This window comes from Ursus arctos, unplaced genomic scaffold (assembly GCF_023065955.2).
Source record: "Ursus arctos isolate Adak ecotype North America unplaced genomic scaffold, UrsArc2.0 scaffold_12, whole genome shotgun sequence".
Taxonomy (NCBI): domain Eukaryota; kingdom Metazoa; phylum Chordata; class Mammalia; order Carnivora; family Ursidae; genus Ursus; species Ursus arctos.
Genome location: NW_026622786.1, coordinates 27,134,085 through 27,149,584, shown reverse-complemented (window position 1 = coordinate 27,149,584; position 15,500 = coordinate 27,134,085).

Sequence of the window (15,500 nt, the reverse complement as noted above, 5' to 3'; positions counted from 1 at the left end):
TGAAGACACAAACCAGGAAGTCATCGGAATAAGGGTGGTGGTTAAAGCCATGAGAGTGGGTAAGCTCATAAAAGATATGAGTGGACAGTGGAGGAGGTCCACGGACTGAGCTCTGGGCTCCATTATCTAAATGGGGGCGGGTGATGAAGAGGAAAAAAGCTATGGAGTGTGAGATGGAGCAGCCAGTGAGGAAAGAGCTCAACCCATCTTTCTTAGAATCTCATTGTCCCATCTACTTGCCCACAGGTTCCCCGTGATCTGGCTACATGCTGCAAACTGCTCACAGTGGTTCCAGCTTCTGCGCCTCATTAACATGGCTGCTGAGTGTAGCCCGATGCCAATCAGCTCTTTGCTGACATGACTTTGTCCTGGTCCATCTTCAAGGACCATTTTAAATGCCTTTCTTATCACCCAATGTCTCCCTCTTATCTGTATCCATTACCACATTTTAAAAACAACTCATGTAGGAATTCCATATTCTTCTTATTACAGTCCTTGGTGTACATGTCTGTTACTTCTCCAAACTATGACCTTTTTGTAGGTAAGGGCCATGCCTTCCCCAGGACTGAGGAAGATGGAGCAAGATTGCATTTCGTTGAACAATCACTGGGTAGGTAGGGACAGGAGGAAGATGCAAAGAAGCATTGGAAGTTTTATAGTAAATAATACCTTTGTTGTTATTATGTGTTGCTGTGGGCACAAAGAGATTACTCTTTCTGTTGTGTTCGTATTGCATAAGAGACACTGTCCTGGATGCTGGAGATACAACAGTGAACAAAACCCACAAAAAGAAAATCTAAGTAGTGACCCATCTGCTTTTGGTATGGGATGGACCTTGCTGCTGTACTGTCTTTGGATTTAAAAATTCACCTTCTGTCAGGTGATCAAAAAGGAATTTTAAAAATCCCCCCAAAGCAGACATAACACTGAAACATAATAATTCTAATATAATGGGAGATACAATTCAGTTTTCCATCAATAAAGACTTCCTTAAAATAATTCTGTAATGATACCATAAACTGGTGACCTGGGATCCAAATTACAGGTTGCAGACATGCATTTGCTTTGTTTGCGGGGTTCTGTGCACTCCAGTTGATGGCAGGCCCCTCTGCTTCATACTGCTTCATCCGGGGCCGCTTTGCACGTTGACCTTACCTGCTGTGGCACCACTGCACTTTCCAGTTCCATGTGGGTGAGAATCCCAGCGCAGCACTGATGAGGACTGCCGCGTGAGTGAACGGTGCCTTGCCATTGTGTGATGCCATCGGCTGTCAGTTCGGCTCCTGAAGGCATTTGAGTGGGTGACCTTTGTTTAAGTTAATACATAACATATAACTATTTTAATTTTTTTTTAAATCGAGTCTTACATTGTCTGGTAAATAATGTATCTTCGTTGTTAGCTGGGCTAGAAAAACCACTAGAAATGAACAACAAGGAGATTCTGACCAGATGTAAGTAGACTTAAAACAAATAAATAAAAAAGGACAAATGTAAAACTTTAAAAAAAAGGCTTATTCGGAAATGAATGTTTTTAGTTTTGATCTTCATTACTGACTGGCTTGATTTTCTTGTTTCCACTTTAGGCTCTTTCTTGCCCTGGAGACTCAATGATTTTATGTCTGAAGGTTCATAAGTCACAAGATATCTGGAATTAGGTGGTAAGTCTTTTTCTTTCTTTAGTGGGAGCCTATAAAACCTCAGCAGTTTGTATTGTAAGGCAATCAAAATTAAATGGAGTCTTGCATAATTGGCTCCCTCTTTCTAATGTTTCCATAAAAACAAAATACTACAGAGAACCGCGAAAATGTAGAGACCTTCTTCTTCCTGAGTATAAGTGGAATGAAAATTACATTGGGAACACTCTCTCTAGTTTGATATATATATATTTCATTATATATATACACACACACATATGACAAAAACCACTTTTGGCTTTGTGCACATACTATAGAGTGATCAGAAATTTGGAGAATAATTGGAGTAATTACTGTTCTTAAAGATGAAATGCCAATGGAAAACTTTTGGATAGCTTGAGCTTTAGAGCACCAAACTGATGATGGATCATTACTATTGTGTGAACTCCCTTCAAAATATCTCTGAAAATAAAAGGGATGGGAGATAAGATCAGTGAAGCCTCAGAACTTTTATTAAATCACCCATCTTTTCATTTTTATATCTTAAGAAGAGTCAGCTCTTTCACTGCTAGCACAAAATGACCCATACGGTGTGTGCAATGGATTTTCTTATCCTTTTATTATAAGAAATATCTATCCTTGCTTTTCACCTTCTGGGGGCTTTGGCCCTAGAACTTCTAGAAAACTGGAAAGAAATACCTAAAGGAACAATGGAAGTTGACTTGGCAGATCTGGCCATGGTTTGAGTGAGAGGCCCTGACACTGAGTTCAGGAATTTTATATTAAAGGGGGATATTATTTTTAGAATCAAACACGCTACTTTAGAAGAAATGGAAACACGTAGTGTCTTTCTCCTAAAGTGCTGGCACTTGGATTGGGCCAAGACAGCATTCACGGGGGAGGCCTGTAGAATGCAGCTGAATAGGAAAATTAGTTAGGATATAGCTCCTAGCAGAAATGGACTTCCAGAAGCTAGTCGAAGATGAAGATGGAGGCTGTCAGGGTAGGGAGATTATTCTAAACATAGGGAGGCAGCCCAAAGTAAGGCACAGAGTACAGACCTCGGGAACCCAACGGAAGTTGGGAAATAAAAATGACAGAGGAAGGTCAAGTGTAACAATGTATGAAAGAAAATGAGGAGGAGGGCAATGGGGAGGAATTAAAGAGACTTACAGCTGGAGGAGAAGGCGAAACAGAATTAAATGACTTGGGAAAATAGCTGACATATCCTAATGGAAGAGCTACTGCTTGATGCATCATGTCTATATTTTCTGGAATTTTCTACTATGCAGAGAAAGGATCATATAACATAACATAACATTTTGACTTAATTTTCACACCAGCTTGCTTAGTTATTAAGTCAGAATAACTCTGAAGTCTTTACTATAAGTGGAGTGCCTGGGCCAGGGAGCATTAAGGTTAGGTTGTCTTCTAAGGTACAAATTCTATATTACAAACATTTAGAAGAGTGGGGCACCTGGGTGGCTCAGTCAGTTAAGTGTCCAACTCTTGGTTTCAGCTCAGATCGTGATCTCAGGGTTATGAAATCAAGCCCCACGTTGGGCTCTGCGCTCAGAGGGGAGCCTGTTTGAGGATTCTCTCTCTTTCTCTCTCTGCCCCTCTCCCCACTTGTGCACTCTCTCTGTCTCTAAAATAAATAAATAAATCTTTAAAAAACATTAAGAAGACGATTCTTGTGAAAATGACTAGAATGTGAAAATAAACCCAATTAATTTATGGCTTATATATCTGGAATATATACAAGGGGGAAAATTATTTATAAACTTGCCAAAGTTTCAATATTATTAAAATGGCAATGAAGATTTCCTGTATTTTCAAAAGTAATTGTTAATAGCATCTAAGAAAGGCCAAGAAGAGGCTCAATATAGAACAAGGGAAGAGAAAGGTGTGATTTTAAGTATAATTGGTACATGTATGATTTGGCCATTAGGAGAGAAATTGATAAAATTAAATCATCTGTCTATAACAGAAATAATGCAAATAGGACTTAACTGACTAAATTTAAAAGGTTCAGATGGACACAGCATAATTGTGGAACACTTTCTGAAATGAATAAATTTATCACAATTTCATACATAAAGTGGAGGAATTTAAAACTAGCAAAGATGTGACTTACAAGGCCCCCAAATCACATTAATCCATTTGCTTATTATAATTGGTAGAAATACTCCTTGTCTAAACAGAGAGTGGGGCTAGAAGATATAAGGCCTATGGAGCCGATAGGTGGCATTTTAACTGCATCATGTCCACTTGAAAATATAAGACCCCCTGTATTAGCAATGTGTTGAAACAAGTCTATATTATATCTGCAAAACCCTCAGCATTGGGTAGAATTTTTCCTTCCCTCTCCATTTTAGGAATATTTCTAGCAAAGTTTCAGATTAAAGAGATAGAGTTTAGTACTAAAAATTTTAAATGAAAGTTTTACACTTAAGCTGATGAATATTTAATGTCTGGATGCTATTTACATTGATGTATGGAGAGATGGAAGAAAACACTCACTTGATACTTCAGAATACAACAGAAAAGCTTAATGACTATACCACTATGAAACATTTGAAATTTTCAACATTAACTTTTAGGTGAATAAATATTTATTAAAAAAATTAATGCCAATAATTATTGGCTTCTGTTCTAAGCAGTTTTTCTCATTCGATTGTTACTTCTTGCTCCGAAGGGACTGCGAGCTCAATGACATTCATTGGAAACCCTATTAAAGGGTCAAACATTTTTATTCTCTTCAGTATCTCCAAGATAACTCTGGCCATGTCTGCAGCCCACAGATCCCCTTCTCTTAAGTCTTTGACTTGTTGTGCCCCTACTATTCAAAGCTGGAGGCTATCCAGCCAGTACTTCTTCCAACCAGTGAAGAAACCACCTTGGAAGGTGTGAAAGACTGGGTCAACTTGAATCCTGGAAGAATATCAGAGGAGAAAGGGAAAGACCGGTGAGAAAGAATGAAAAGTGTGGTGATTAGTGAAGTTCCTGTCCTGCTCATCCCAGCCCTTCCCACCCTGTGTAAAGTGGCTCCTTGAGGCTCTTTTCCCTATACCTGGCTCCCCTTCTCTTCCTGGTACTTAACTCCACTGGCCATTATACATGTATCTTTCTCTTCCTCCACAAGACTTGTCTCATTCAGTGCCCTATGTGGATGGCCTAAAGCATTGCCTGGCGCTTAGGAAGTGTTCAATATATATATTTTTAAATAAATGAATGAGTGAATGAATTAGACAGCTGACATCAGATCTCAGAGTGGAATGATGGCTTCCATGCTTTTAGGTTAGGGCCTTAAATATCTTGTCAGGGAGAAGATCAAAACCTTCTTACACATAGCATCTGTACTTGATGACAATGGATGTTAACTAGAATTATTATGGTGATTATTTCACAATGTATAAATAAATTGAATCATTATGTTGTACACCTGAAACTAATATAATACTCTATGTCATTTATGTCTCAATTTTTGAAATGTTAAATTAAAAGAATGAAATAAAATTTAACAAAAAAATACACAGCATCCCTTTTTTCTGCCTAGCAAAGTATCTCATAGTATTATATACTATTAAATAATAGATTCTCAAACATATTAATGTGTTTGAATGAATTTATTGAAGGTGAAAAAATTAAAGGAGGAATAAAAGGTGCTCAGGAGGGATACCAGAAGAAAGGAAAATAAGTATCTGTGTGAAACGGAGGGAACCAAGGTTAGGGGAATAGCTGATGTGAGGAGCAAATAGCAGGGGTTGTAATGTGTTGCTCCCTCTAGTAAGTCTAGGCTGAGACTGTCCTAGGTAACAAATATTTGTCACACCTTCAAATCAATTTTTTTAAATGTGTGTTTTGAATCTATTTGGCAGCCAGGCTGAGGAGTCATGGTGGAAGGACTGAGAAGAAGGTGTGCCCTTGATGGCAGCCTTCAGGTGTCCTCTGCTGCCAAACGCCCGCCCCAGACTTGAATCCCCATAAAACATGGGCTCTGAGGACCCACCTACTTCTGGAAGCAGCTTACTGAGGCCACTTGGTCTTCTTACCGCCTCCCTATGTCTCCGAACTTCTCATCCCAAGTAGCTTATCAGAGCATCTGCCAACCTCATGCTCTGTCCATCTCGCCGTCCCTCCAGTGACATTTGGGGTCCACTATCAGTTGTGTTACCAAGCAGCTGTCTGGCTTCCATTCATCCTAACTCTTGAACTTTAGCAGTGCCTTTCGTTAAGAGTTGTGTGGAAAATTAACTGCAAATACTTAGGGGTAGATTTCAGGAGCATTAGTAAAAACTATTACTCAGTGTGGTTCTATGCTAGGTGATACATAGTTGACACAAAAGGCAGTCATATCTTTAGAACCTAACCATGTAACACTCATTGGGCTTAGCACATAACACACATTATTATCTCATGACCACCTGATGTAGGAACAGATATCCGTGTTATTCAGGAGGCAACTGAGGTTTAGAGAGGGTAGAGAACTCTCTCAAAGTTATAATGCTGGTTAGTGAAGGAGCCAAGTCTTAAATTGAAATCCGTGCTGTCTCAATGGAAATTTATTCTTAGCGAGAAGAAGGATGGATATGGATGAACATCAGAGAAGCATATCATTGAGGAAGCAGTACAGGCTGGTGCTAGCAGTTTCAGAAATGGGATAAAGAATTGCATGACAGGGACATAGCTCTGTCTTGTTTCTGCCAGTAGTTTCCATACCACACCCTGGAATCATTTAAATGTTCTCAAATATTAGTACCTATTATGAATCTGATGTCATTTCTGAACTTGTGATACAGTGGTGGAGAAAACAGAGCTGCTGAGATTATTCATATAACCTCAGCTTTGCTACCCTGTGGGAAACAGAGCTCTTCATGTGGCCTACAGCCTCAACCATACCACCCCCTCAGCCCGATGAACACACCCCAGTCCACCCCCCTCCCCTTTCTTCCATCTTTCCTCTGACACACAGCTGGCTCCTGCTCCTCACCAAGGCAGCTTCTCACCTTGTGCTCCTGTGGGAAGGGTCTAGGCAGAGTCACATAATCAGTTCATGGGACCTAGCTGCTTCTGCCTTGGTGGGCCCTTTGCTTCATTAAAATTAAAAGTAAAAATTATATTTTGTGACTGCCGTGGTACCTAGATGAATGTAATTATATTACATATTAAAACATTTTCTTTGACCTAAAAGCTTATTTTTTTTTTCTTATGCTTCCAAAATAAATAAAAACTTTGTCCTGGGCCCTTAAAGTATCGCAGGCCCTGGGTCCTGTGCACACTGTACCTCATGCAGGTTTTGATTGAGGGTCGAAACACCATTTGCTGAAAAGCTGTTGCTTACCTATTGCTGACCAGGAAGTCAGACAAAATCAGGCAAAAAAAAAATATCCTCTTTGGTACGCGGTGATCTGACCGTGAGGGACTTTTCTGGGAGTTTAAGACTCTTGCCCTTTTGCTTTGATGCTATCATCATCACTCAGTTGTCACTTGGTAATTGCCTGATTATATTATTTGGTGATAAGTGAAGTTTTTAAGCCAAAAATCCTTCCAAACAGCTGTGATTGGATTTGGTTTTGATACTTTATTTAATTTACCATTGCATTTGTAAAATCATAATTAATCTAATTTATTTAATGACCCACCCCCAACACAGGCTGGAGGATATTTTTCAACGGTGTTTTAATTACACAGGAATCGACACCATAATTTTAGAGGAGTTTGAGTGTACCAAACACATAATTCTCACCATTGGTGGATTTTGTAATTTTTCCCCCACAGTAAAAAGGTTCTTAATGAATATAAAATGTTTTTCCAAAAGGTTGAATTCACTTAGTAATTTAGAGATAGATCTTTCTCTTTTAAAGTTTTGGAATCTCGTACCTGACCTTTTCTATTCTGTACCCAGGATAAATATATTTCTTTGGATAAAGTTAATGATGTTATAACCGATCCTGAACAAAAGGTTAAGTTCTTATAAGAACCGCAATTGAATTTTTGGCTAATCTGTTGAAAATGGTTTCATCTGCATTTTTGTTTTTCCTCTAAATGTAGGTGTCTCTCTTAATTAGCCTTACTTTAGAGCGAATTTGTATTATTTCTCACTTTTAGGGAGACCATGATGGTGACATTTGGAAGAACCTGAGTAGGGAAGAGTGAAGCTCGATGGTTTTTGCCTAGTCTGCTAACAACTCAGAGTTCTGCAAAGTCTGGATCGCACTATGAAAAGTTTTGTGTGCCTAGTGAAATGTTGTCCAATTGGCCAATCCTCTTGGTCTTGGGAAATGTCCTAGAAGCTTGGCAAGAAAATGTTCTCAAGAGAGCACAAGTGCTGCCAATTTCCAATTGGCCAAGACACATTACAAGGACAACCTTCTCTTGGAGCAACCTGGCATTTCCACTCCAGTTGGAATCTGCAACACAAAGATGCGCGCGGGAGAACGACTAAATAAACAAACCTTTCAGATTTCCGCTCCAGGTGAGTCTTTCATTCTGGTCTATCTGGTGAACCTTTCATTTTACATCTGGTCAACTCCAATCTTCTTTTGATCACTGACCATTGCAAATATTAGGGAGCAGTGGGCGCCTATGATAGGGTAATTCTAGAAAGGAGAAACAGCCAGGGCAAAAGCAGGAAGAGTGAACAGATCTATTTTTATACATATACACAAGGCATTGAACCTGCCTGAACAGTCCAAATTGGTGCTAATAAAATTTTAGATTTGCTATGCGAGGAAACCTGCCTGTCATATTGGCCCTTGCTCAAGTAGCTAGCTCCCAAGCCCCCGGTGCCTGTGTGGGAAATGATGACAGCTGTGCTCTTTGCCTGGCTGCTTCCATTTATGAAAACATGGGGGTAAATGGCAGCCACCCCCACAGGCCCCTTTACCGGGAATCTTCTTTTGTAGCCACAGCCAAGAGTAAAGGCTCCCAACAGAACTGAATAACATTCAGGCCCTACCTCAAATAGGTGTAATTTGCTTTTTACAAAAAAGACCTTTGGAAACTGGAGGAAGGAAAAAAAAGGATATTTACCTAATTGGAATTTCTAAACCATATCTTTTTTTGCTCATGAAACAACATTCTTTTTTTTTTTTTTTTTTTTTTTTTTTTGTTATTTTAACAAAACCCCTTTTGATAGTTTAGGTAAGTGAGACAAAAATTTCCAATTCTGCCAAGTAAAATTTTCCTCCTAAAGTTTATTTTTGGGTGTGGCTGAGGAGGGATTAGAAGGCTTGGAAGCCCACACATGTCCCTTGGCAAATCTGGCCTCATTCTGCTTTTAAGCACTGTCAGTGATGTCACCTCTGAAAACAGAGCCTAGTCGCAGATGAGTTGAGATGGTTCCTTCAGTGGGTTAGCTTTTCCTTGTCTCTCGAACTCTGGTTTCCTTTATCACCTCACTCCTCACTCCCTGTGTCTTTCAGAGTGCGTCTGGGATTGTGGTCATGCCCTGTGGCTCTGTCTGCCTGACGAGCAGAGCGTGGTCCCTGCCCTGCCTTGTGCAGGCAGCACAGAAGGGGAGCCTTAGGGCACTTAGGAGCAAGCCTAACCCCATACCCCACATTGTCGTCCTGGCTCCCATTCCTATAACCTGAAAACCATCCTCTGAAAACCTCCTCCACACTTGCCTCTTCAGTTTCTATAAATCCCTTGGGCAACATAGAAATTCCAGTCTAGAGGGGCTTTAGCTGGTGAAGGTCTCTATCAGATGACTGGAAGGTGGTAGAGATTTTGTCTCACTCCTATTTGGTCTCATTACTCTGTTAACAGAGGTGTGATTCCACCCTCTGTATGGAACGCCTGGGGCAGAGCTCTCCTCACGCTTCATAAATGACGAGTAAATGAGTGGAAGGGGAATCCCAAGGGACTCATACCTCTCAGCTTTCATGCCTTCGATGAATGCCAGGAGGCTTTCCCTGGTTGTCCCACAGGTTTTCATTCCAGTGTTTTATCACTTGATTTATTCATTTCCATCAGTACCTATTTTTGCACCCCTCCTTGGTGCCAGGCAATGTTACAAAGGCAAGCTACAGTCCGATAATTCAGTGTCTTGGGTACCAGCAATCAAGTTGAAGAGAAGGCAGCTCAGCAGACAATTCTAAAGCAGGTGGAAAGTGCTTTGATAGGGATATCCACAGGGTGTGGTAGGAGTCTGGAAGGAGCACCCAACCCCGACTAAAGGGGTTAGGGAAGTCTGCATGGAAGAGATGCCACTTTAAATTGAAAAATTAGTTGGCATTAGTGTAGTAAAGAAAGAGGTAGTAGAAGGAAGAGAGAGCTTGGCATTTTGAAGGCATACGGGCGTAAAGCTTGATGAATTAAAAATACATTTACAACTCCTTCATTATATCCAAATCAGACGTCTGCTGTCTTCCTATAGCCCATTTCCTTTTGCTGAATTATCTTTGGAGATGAAGACTCACTGGCCAGCATTTCCCACATAGTCATTTTCATATTTTTGTGATCAATTCTGGGCCTTATTTTTAAGAGAGAGATGGGAATGGTGACGATGCTCGGAAGAAAGAAAACAATGTCATGAGAGAACTTTAAAGTTGGGTCATAAAGTAAATGCCTGAAGGAGCTGGTGTTGTTTGGCCCGAAGGAATGACAACTCAAAGGGCTCCACATTTTTGAAGGATTCTCGTTTAGAAGATGGATTCGTCTGGCTTTGACAAGTCCTCATGGTGCTACTGTATTTCCTGTCAGATGTCAACGATTAACCAAGCTCCAGGTGTAGCCTCAGGACGCCATGAATGTGGTGCTGTCAGCAGTCATTACTCTGCAGGACTCTGGATGAACTTTCTTCACCATTCTGAGGCGGGACGTTGTCAGTGTGCTGCTGAAGATTCAACGAGACCAATGGGCAGAAGACAGGGATTCAACTTTAAAAACTGTCATAGGTGGCCGACGATGGAATAGGTTGCCCCTAGAGGTGGCAAGTCTCCCAGCATGAGAAGTTTTCAGAGGCAGGCTTTAGGAAAAATTTCAACTTCTCAATTCTTGTGATGGCTCTACCCTCCCACCCCTAGCCCTATGGTAAAAAGTGCAAAAGAGACTGTCTCTGAGAAATGGCAAGTCAGAGATCAGGCTAGGGATGAGGGGGACCTTCTTTGAGTCACAAGGGCTTTGGGCTCCACAGGGAAGGTGCTCCAAGGAAGGCTGGCCCCCAAGCAAGGCACTTCTAGCACAGCAGTTCATGTAGGGCACTTCTGAGCACCCATCTTGCTGGGACTACTAGTAGCTTGGAAATTTGGGATCTTAGGGGCAAATGTGACAAGCTGGACTGTAGTGGCTTCCATCCCTTAAGCCTCCCAAATTCTAATGTGACTCTGAGAGAGGAGAGGAACTTCAGTCATGGTGACCGAGACTCACACCTGCTCCCCTCACTCTAGACAGTGGCTCTCAGGGTGTCCATTTCTCACAACTTGCAAAGGTCTCCCTGGATGCTCTCCTGGGGAACTCTGTCACACAGAGACAACAGAACTCGATGTTAGCCAACTTTGTGTTCACTTAGATCCACCCCCACCACCCAGGTTTTGGGTATTCCACCCCCAAATCTGACAAATCCAGGTTTTGGAGCACATGGCCAAAAACTCAGCGTTGATAGGTCACCTCCAGCCTGGGAGGAGGGGGTGGTCCTGTTCTGCAGCTTCTTCACTGTGCTTTAAAAAAAGAGAGAGAATTGGTTTTCTTATCAGTTTCTTAAGGTTGCTTTGGCAAGCAACTAGGGAGTAGGCTTGTAATATTTCTTACATACTATGCTCGAAATCGCTAATGCAAAATCAATTACCCCACCATCACTTTAGACACTGTGTGAAAAGTACAAGAGTTTTACTAATGATTCAGAGACTACAATTTGCCCCCGTGGAAGTTGTGCTGCTTTATCACTGGTAGTTCTCACCCTGTGCTTAACCTTGAATGATTTTCCTTTTCCAGCCAGTGTCCCAGTGCCATGATGTCAGCCACTACTGTTGAAATCCATCCACCAGGTCTACACTAGTGAATACCCCAGAGCCAGTAAAGTGACTTGTTTGCCAGCAGCTGCAGCTATTTCTCCATTGACCAGCCGGCACTTTGTTCATCATCAAACCCAGTCCAAAGTAAGCCTTAGAAAAAGCCCAGGTATGGTCCATCATTGCAAGACACAAAGACTGTTTCCCGTGGCTAGCTGTCTTTCCAGGGCCCTAATCAGACTGCTATTACAGAAAAGTCCTTGGACAATGTCACGGGATGAGGAAAATGTCCTGGATAAATACTAAGAATTAAACTTGGTGGCATTTTTTTTTCTAAAGGTAGTATGGCTCTAAATGACTGCTTGTCTTCAGGGCTTTTACAACTGCAATTTCTTACAGTAGCTAGAATAGTTTGAGGGCTTTCTATGTGCCAGGATCTACAATATAGAATTTTTTGTGTCATCATATTAAATTCTCATCACCTGATGAGACATCAGTAATATTTTCCCCGTTATAGAAATGTGACCCAGAGTGTTTAAGAAATTTGCCAAAGTCCTAAAGCCAGTTCATTTTGGAAAGGGTGGACCAAAGGTCAAAAAAGATTTGGTGGGCTCTAACTTCCAGCATCACCTAATTTAATCCAATTTTGTACCAAGTGCAAGATTACCTATACTTGAATCCTGGATCCACAGCTCACTTAGACTGTTTCAACTCACCTTCTTTGTTGTCCAAATAGATCTAATAACAGCATCTACAGTAAAAGGGTGCAAAGATTAAGGGGACAATAATAACATTAATTAACGCTTAGGAATGCTTATCATGTGCCAGGCACTGTTTCTAAGTTTGTTGAGCTTATCTGCTGCTTTCTTTCTTTCTTTTTTTTTTTTTTTTTAAGATTTTATTTATTTGACAGAGCACAAGCAGGGGAAAGAGCAGACAGAGGGAGAGGGAGAAGCAGACTCCCCTTGAAGCAGGGAGCCTGATGTGGGGCTCGATCCCAGGACCCTGGGATCATGACCCCAGCAGAAGGCAGACGCTTAACTGACTGAGCCACCCAGGAGCCCTATATCTGCTTCTTTCTTTCTTTTTTTGTTTTTTAAAGATTTATCTATTTATTTTAAAGAGAGAGAGAGAGTGCTCATGAATATGTGAATGCACGTTGGGGGAGAGGCAGAGGGAGAGAATCTTCAGACGGAGCCCAATGTGGGGCTCAATCCCCCGACCCATGAGATCATGACCTGAGCCGAAACCAAGAGTCACACTCAACCACTCAACCAACTGAGCCACCCAGGCGCCCCTCTGCTTATTTATTTCTGACCATAAATTGTAAAGTTGATATAGTATTATCTGATGGGGACATTGAAGCATATAGAAGTTAAGTAACTTTCCCAAGGTTATGTAAAAGGTCAATGGTAGAGCTGGGATATGAACCTAGGCAGCCTGTGTTTGGAACCACCACACTCTGTTTACCTTCAGCAGTGTAACCAGTGCCCTTAGCACAGTGCCCACCACATGGTAACTGATCAATAAACGCTCATCATTTAAGAACATAACTATGCCAGATGCTATGCTAGCACTTTATATAAAATTTCAGAAAATTCTCATGACCACCTAGTAAGGTAGCCAGGAACTCTACTTTTGCATATTTGGACTCTAAGTTATAGATGAAGTACTTTGCCCAAGATCACATCTCTTTTTAACATCACATGTGAGTGGCTTATTGGGACACAGATCTTTTGCCTCTTGAATCGCAAAACCTATGGTTTTGACCATAGCCAAATAGCCAGACTACTGTTGCTGGCTTTAGGAATTACAACCCCCAGACACTAGCATATTTTTATACAAGCCGTCTACATTTTCTGTATCTCTCAAATGGCTCCATGTCATCTTTTTGATGCTTACTTAGGTTTGGTTTCTGGAGTCATGAAATTGATCATGTTTTACCACAACTTTGTTGTTGTTGTTGTTCTTTCTCCCCTCTGCTCTAACACACACAGTCTCCACATTCAGTGGAGCATTGGCACTGCATCATCCATTTCACATGCTAGGGCTCTGCTGCTCCTCACTTTGGGGTGATATATCAGACAATCAGTCACAGCAAGACGCTAAATGCCAGATGTTGCTTTGTCAACTAGGATCATCCTTTGAACATCTGTCTCCAGTCCTGAGAGGGGAAATGCCCTAATGTGCCAAAAACATGGCTATTTATAAGGAAGTATCTGGCTGCTAATTAGGTATCGGGAGTGATCCGAAGAAGTAAAGTTACCCCAAAGGAAACGGGCCACATTCTGTAAACTCTGATCATCTCAGTGGGTGAGGATTGTCTGGATATTGGCATACTCTAAGGAGGAAATTACTCAGCACTCTTTTCTTGCCTCCTTTCCATCCCAGTGGCTATGCGGTATTCCTAGGACCTTCTTTGTTTTTGATTAAGCGAGTAAAAGAACATTTAGAGAAGGCTTGTTTTGGGGAAGCCACTGTGCTAGGTATTGGAGAAACCGTTATTACAGAATCTTTGCCCTTAAAGAATTACTGTTAAACCCAATTTGGTCTGCGTGTCTTTGTATAATTGAAACTTTTTTGATTCATTTATTTATCCATTCATTGAAAATGGTATTGAGTACCTGGCATATCTTTAAAATTAATTAGAATCATGACAATATTAAAATAAATGGTTTATAAACTTTTTTTTTTTTTTACCTTTGTCTTTAGTACAACAAGCTGAGGGGCTAACCAGGGAAAACTTTATCTTGTGTTAGTTTCCTGTTGCTGCTATAACAAATTAATGGCTTAAAACAGCAAAAACTTATTATCTTACAGTTCTGGAGGTGAGTGTCCAAAATGTGTTTCACTGGGCCAAAACTAAGATATTAGCCAGGCTATGAAACCTTCATTGGCTCTAGATGGGAATCTGTTTCTTTGACTTTTCCAGCTTGGAGGGGCCTCCTGCATTCCTTGGCTTACGGCCTCTCTCTCCATCTTTAAAGCTGGTAGCATATTATCTTCAAATCTCTGACAAATCTCTTTTCTACTCTGGCCCTCTGCCTCCCTTGTCATATGTCTCCTTCCTTTTATGACTCTGATCCTCTCAAAAAATCCCCCTCTTGGTAGGACCCTTGGGACCCTTCTGATTACATTGGGTCCACCCAGATAATCTGAGATAATCTTCCCACCTGAATATCCTTGATCACATCTGCAAAGTACCTTTTACCATGTGAATCAGTTTGTTAGGGCTGCTGTAACGAAGTACCATGACCTTGGTGGCTTCAAACAATAGAAACTTATTGTTCTAGAAGCCAGAAGTTCAAAATCAAGTTGTTAACAAGGCCATGTTCCTTCCGAGACTCTCAGTAGAAGTCTTCCTTGCCTCTTCCTAGCTTCTGGAGGTAGCTGTGACCCTTGGCATTCCTTGGCTTGTGGCTCCATCACTCCTGTGTCTGCACTGTGGTCACATGGTTCTCCCTGTGTCTCTCCATGTGAGCATGGCATTTTCTTCTTATGAAGACTCCAGTCATACTAGATTAGGGCCCACCCTAATGACCTCATCTTAATTTGGTTACATCTGCAAAGATCCTATTTCAAATTAGGCCATGTTCATAGGCACAGGGGTGTTAGGATTTCAACCTATCTTTTTGGAGGATGGAATTCAACCCATAATACCCTGTAAGATAATCATATGCCATATATCCCTAGGTTACAGATAATAAAATTAAGTACCCCAGAGCATAAAGGGCTTCCTTGAGTTCCCAGTGAGGGTCTGAGCAAGTCTAGAATCCAGACCTGTGGACTTTCTGGCCTATGCAATGTCTACCTGGATAAGTAAGTGCTTACTCTAGTGTTACATTAAAGAGTCCTTGGAACAGAAATTGTGTTCAGATCATTGACAAGGACAAAGATTTAGAAGTTTTGA